This window comes from Branchiostoma lanceolatum, chromosome 13 (genome assembly GCF_035083965.1).
Source record: "Branchiostoma lanceolatum isolate klBraLanc5 chromosome 13, klBraLanc5.hap2, whole genome shotgun sequence".
Taxonomy (NCBI): Eukaryota; Metazoa; Chordata; class Leptocardii; order Amphioxiformes; family Branchiostomatidae; genus Branchiostoma; species Branchiostoma lanceolatum.
The window spans coordinates 9,684,685-9,690,684 of NC_089734.1; positions in this window are offsets into that span (position 1 = coordinate 9,684,685).

Genomic DNA, 6,000 nt, shown 5'->3' on the forward strand with positions numbered 1-6,000 from the left:
CGCCTGAATACACAGACGCAACGTTTAGGAACCTAAGACCTGCTTTCACATCTGATCTAATCAGAAACATACCTTTACGCAGAACCATTTGTAGGGCGGCAGCTGAACCTACTCGACCCTTCCCAAACATCACTGAACAAGAAAACGCGTGGCCTCCAAGTCCGCTTAAACAAATAGCAACGCCGCCAGCGAGCTCTCCGTAGTAACCGGTCGGTAGTATGTGTTCGTGTAACGGCCCCGTGACGGGATCTTAGCAAACATGCGACAGTGAGTTATGGTTAGTTGATAACCTCTCGGCTCCGGGGGATTATTTCTCGTGAAAGTCACATCATGATGTAATCCTACCGAGATCTTTAAAGCGATATTGGGGAGTCAGCGGTCTTTTTTGTACATGTCGGTATATGATACCCCATCGAACGTACGCACAGAGCGCACTAAACACCTCTGTTTTTATTTGTTATTGGGGGTGTCTCAAAAAGTAGATGTGTTGCTGTGAATACGTGACATTTCCAGTCCAGTTAATGTCCTTTATGTACCGGGGCCAGTGGTCACGGTCAGTCAAGAAGAACTAAAAGAAGTTAAACAGGGCGATTTCAATTAAACCCCATAGTGTACATTTGTTGTTTGCACATCACAACAATGTAGAAATAACTGAAACACTTAAAGAACGGCCAGGTCGTTATTCTTTCTATTTAATTCAATTCCCACAAAACAAGGCTTATTCAAATGTTTTGGTTCTCACTAATAGTAACTGGATTGTGAAGACAGATGTTTGTTCACAATTGACTTGAAAAGTTTTAAGCTGTACCCATCAGGAAAGCAATCATGGTGAAGTTTGTTCCATACTGGTATGAATCCAGTCTCCAAGCAGATGAGTGGGTTCGGCTGGTTTTTGATGTGTTTTTAAGCGTTTTTGATGGGCTTTCTAAATTTTTTCATTTTTTTGGTCTTTATAACCCACTTTATAGAGAAAAAAAAACATTACCAAGTACAAAGCCCATCAAAAACGCCTAAAACGCGTAAAAAAACACCCGAACCCACTCATCTGCTTGGAGAGTAGTTTGAATCTAAGAAAGAAGCTTTCAGTGTGGAACTTTCACCTTAGTTATACATCATACTTCATCATAACTTCACATGCAGAATCTAATACACGCAAACCTCGACAAGCTTTCTTATCTTTAAAATGACCCCCAGCGTCGTAAACGGCAGGTGTTTTTGACAGTCCTTTGCACAGCGGCCTAACGTTGTTATCTTTCAAAAGTTTGCTCATAAAATATTACGTGCAGAGCTAGTTATAAGCCTACAAAGTGGGTCAAACGTGCTGGAGGCATTTAAATTTTCTAACGGTCAGAATTACCCGTCAGTCTTAGCGACAGATAAACGTATATCGGGCCCAACTGATCGATAAGTCTGGGCTTTGGTGTATGATTTTGGAGTGACAGGAAATGCAGCATTACATGGTTTACTGAACTATCTGCCGCTGTGTATTGAAAGTATCAATCAGACTCATACATCATAGTTCCGCGCATTAGAAGTAACTGTCACAGTGGTAACAACAAAATCAATATACATTCAAGTCAGACGTTAGATGAGCTATAGGGAATGAAAGAAAACTCGGTGCCAATCCATGAATATTCCTGGAGTGAAGGTGAACAAAAATGTATACTTCAAAGAATCGATGTTCATTTCAGTTATGGTAAATATGGTAACCAAACATATCAGTGATGTTGAGCTTTGGGCATTGGGTCAGGGAAAACTGTTATAGGTTCGGAAATAAAAATACACATGTAACCTATATATGTATGTTTTTATACATGTGCAATTCCAGCATCTTAGATAATTACAATGTGCAATAAATAACTGGATGTAATTCATAGAAAATCCTTATCAAACTTTCTCGTACAAACTTCTGGCGTTTTGGACCTTTGTCGCTGCCATGTAGCACATATATCAATGAACCATTGGCTCAATTGACACCTTGGGGAAATAAACATCACGCAGCCACAGAATTGTATTCTTTTTACGACAAGTGTATGATCTATGGAAGCTTGTAAATGAGCATGCCACGGGGACAATTAAAGTTTCCACAGGGACTATGACAGTTTACCTAACTAACGCCCACGTGGGGCGATGGTGGAGATGAGAAATGAGTAGCCTGTGTGTCATCCTAGCGATAGCTCCGAGTTGGTAAAGGAACCAATATCAACTAGGCAAATGTAGTGGGGGAGGCTGAAAAGAGACGGAAATAGCTAATTTCTTGAACAGCATAGGGCCCGGGGTGGTAAATCCTTAGTTAGTATCTGTCAGACTATTTTTCGGGCTGATAAAATAGCAGAGACCATCAATTTACGGAGAATGATTTGGAGGAGACATAAACATCGCAACGCTTTCTGACTGATCCGCTCTCCTGACGGATATGATAATTTATTGCGTGACATAAAAATTCGGCTCAAAGTTATTTATGCCCTGGATTAGTGTCGTCCGAAAAACCTTCACAGGACTAAGGTGACATAACATAAGATAAAATCTACTTTCACTAAAATTTATTAGACTTACATCCTTTGTTGGCATACCAACAACAGATAACGGGGATCAATGGTGTATTCTCGCTACAGCTCACGTCATGCTGAACTGACTTCCCACGGTACTTTCTCCGCACGAGATCTTATCTGTTATCCTAGATATGGAAAGATGCATGTTTGTTTTCTATAAACCCTGAGAAAAGATGTTGTTTCCGGTTACCACCCTGAAAAAATTAGAGTCGGTATTCTTATTTTCCATTTTTTAATAGATTTCGGCCAAACAAATTAATTTTCAAGTGTAGAACTGAAATGCATGAGCACACATTATAATGTGATTAATATACAGATATGTATATATAAAGGGATACAATATGTTTGGTATACATACATACATCGATCAACTGTTCAAGGCATTAATCTATTAAATGTGAGTGTGAGCGTGAAATACAGGAAGTCTATTTTAAATTGCATCATTTCTATGTCAGATCGAAAATTTTATGTCCCTTGCTAGCTATCTACCAGTAAAAAAAGATATGGTCGACAGATCGTGTAAGTGGCCGGTCGGGTATACGTAACCGGAAACACAACATTTGTTTTCTCTAGGTCTTCTGTTGACAAATGCGTCGTTGTTGACAACGCCGCACGCTTTTAGCTTTCTCTGATAATTTCAACTGCCAGGATGGTCAACAATCGAGGATACATGGTATCTACAGTTGTCCTAATTGTCTCCCAATTAAGTTGCTCCCCAACGTTACGTTTGTGTGAAAACAATGATCTTTTAACATTTGGCACGGCAATATCCATACTTGTATTTACCTAACATAGCGCAAACACTGCGCATTGTGTGACATATGAAAGTACAACATTTACACACAAACAGTTGATCCTTCAACGGAAAGGTCCTCGTTAAAAATAGGATAATACTTGTAGAATGAACGCTATTGCTGCATTAAAAATAGCAAAGCTTACAGTTAACGTTGTTTTGTCATGGTGGTGTAAACCGTCATGTTGAGGTAATCATTTGAGTGTTGAAGCATTATTAAATACCATAGGGGATCAGGGAGGGGCACTAATATGACATTTGTCACAACATAAACATGGTTGAATGAACCTGTCGATATAGAGGCAGGCAACGTTAAATGTAGTTACATACATGTAGATCTAAATCTGAGATCCGTCTGAAAACACTCAGACCATAGCACTGCTATAATATTAGTGTACATGGGCCATTGGCACAAAATAAAGTCCATTTTGAAATCTAAAAATAGCCTGTGTGTCTTCACTTCCACGCATTGTATACACTTGTCGCTACTGTTGTGTACACTTATTTCTACTGTGAGAATGTTGCAAGCCCAAGTCTTAAATGCTGTCTTATCCTCTGCGTTTAGAATCGCAGTTTTCCCTCTATATTCCGTCGTTCGAATTCACACGCCAAACGCTGGATATGTCATTCAACAGTAGTACTTTAGACAGTAAGTAAAATAGCATTATAAGCTTACCTGAAAATCTTCCCACGGAACAAAAAAATAAACAGCACAACACCTTTTCTTTGCTCGCTACTCTGCCGATTGACCCGATACTTTGGCCTGAGACGAACAGTGTAAATAGTGGATATAATGGGATGTTCCACTCAGCTTTTCCATCGAGGTATAACAAGCTTTTGTTTTGTATACAATCAATTAGTTGGCTACCTAATCCCCCAAAAGTATGTTTTGATATATGAGAAACACTATTGAGTCATATGTATCAGAATTTTTTGTATGGATGATCGAGGTACCCCCTTAAATAAGTGGTATAACCCATAACGACAGGTGTTTTAGAAGTCACGTGAATATCATCGGCATTATGAAGTCATGAGAAGGTCGGTAGCGACTTTAGCTTACGGATCTTTTATCTGGGATTATCATCTTTATGTCTAGAAAAGTGCAGGAAATCCTACCTGAACCCTTTCGATGTTTGACATTTCTTTTGATCTTGTTGGAATAAGAAACGACCTATGTACATGATCTGAAAAGATTTAAGATAACGTTCACATGTCGAGGAATTTGTTTGGGCCGCCATATGCGAGCAGAGCTAAACATCCGTCTCTCAAATTGTGTTTCTGTCGCCCTTGTCCGGTCTTTTAAAAACAGAGAGAGTGCATTTTTCAAACAACCTTTCACCCGCATCTTTGTTGGCGGATGTGATATTTGTTTTGTTTCTGCAGACAAAAACATACCTGTGCCGAACAGACAAGTCAAGTATGCTTCTAAACATTATCTATAGGGATGGCTACCAGTAGTGCATGTTAGAATCGTCATAATCTTCTGCTATTCTTTGAATAATCAGTCGTTACAGCGTAACAAGAAAATTCAAATCGTCAGTAGCTAGCATGGTACTGTTAAATTTGTCAAATTTGCATCTATGAACGACGGTGTACATATGCTCTGACCAGAAATAACTATCTTTATCGTTGTTATTATGATAACTGTTATTTCTACTTTCACTCGAGCAGAAACTGAAGTTACGTGTGTCCTTTTGTATCACAAAGCTTGTCAGTTGAAGGACGACATATCTGTAAATAATTCATGAATAGGAAAGAGCAGATGACTTTGACTTGCTTACACAGTGAGATAGTCATCAGCAATTATCTAGTCATCGGCGTAATTTATTGCGAAGGAAATTGAAATAAGGGCTTTCAAGTAGGTTTAACTTGGGAACAAATCATGATGGATTGTAGGAGGATCGATTAGATTAATTGTATATGCAAGGTAAATGCCCTGCTCACCTTGTCTATGTGTCAGTGCTGTCGTCCTCAATAAATAACTGTCTTGTCCATCTATACGGCTTCGAATGATTTGACACTAGTTGAAGTGCTAAGAAAATATACAGCAATTTGTCACTGTTGTGTGTTGTTTATTTCTAGTGTTGACGGTCAATGCCAAGGATGGAATTTGAAATTTGGTTCACAATATGCTCATAGTGCTCTTCAGTTTTGTTTATTTTGTGTATTGTGGGTAACGACGGATGAGTAAAAAGTTAAAGGTTAGAATATATGCGTATTTGTGACACATAAGCATGCATTATTGGCAAGACTTGTCCTCATCAATTATGTCATTAGTGCCATTACAATATGCTACATCTATATCAATCATGTGTTTCTCACATACTAACTTGGTAATTACCGTGGCGTACCTGTTTGGCCGTTCTTTTGAGTCCTAACAATGGTTGGTTGACCCCTAAGCTATGTGAAATTTTCACATCCAAACAAAGTCTTTGTTCCGTTTCGCCACTTCTAAATTCATACTCACGAAGGAACTTGACACAGAGACCTTCAATCGCCTGTGAACGGCAATGGTGCATTTGGAGCGAGCTGGCGAGAGATGGTGTTAAACAACTTTGCCACTGTCAATAGTGACTTATACCCATCTGAGTAATGAGGCTGTTGTAGTGCATCTTAACGTGCTCGCGGCATCTCCTTGATCATGGGACTCCCATG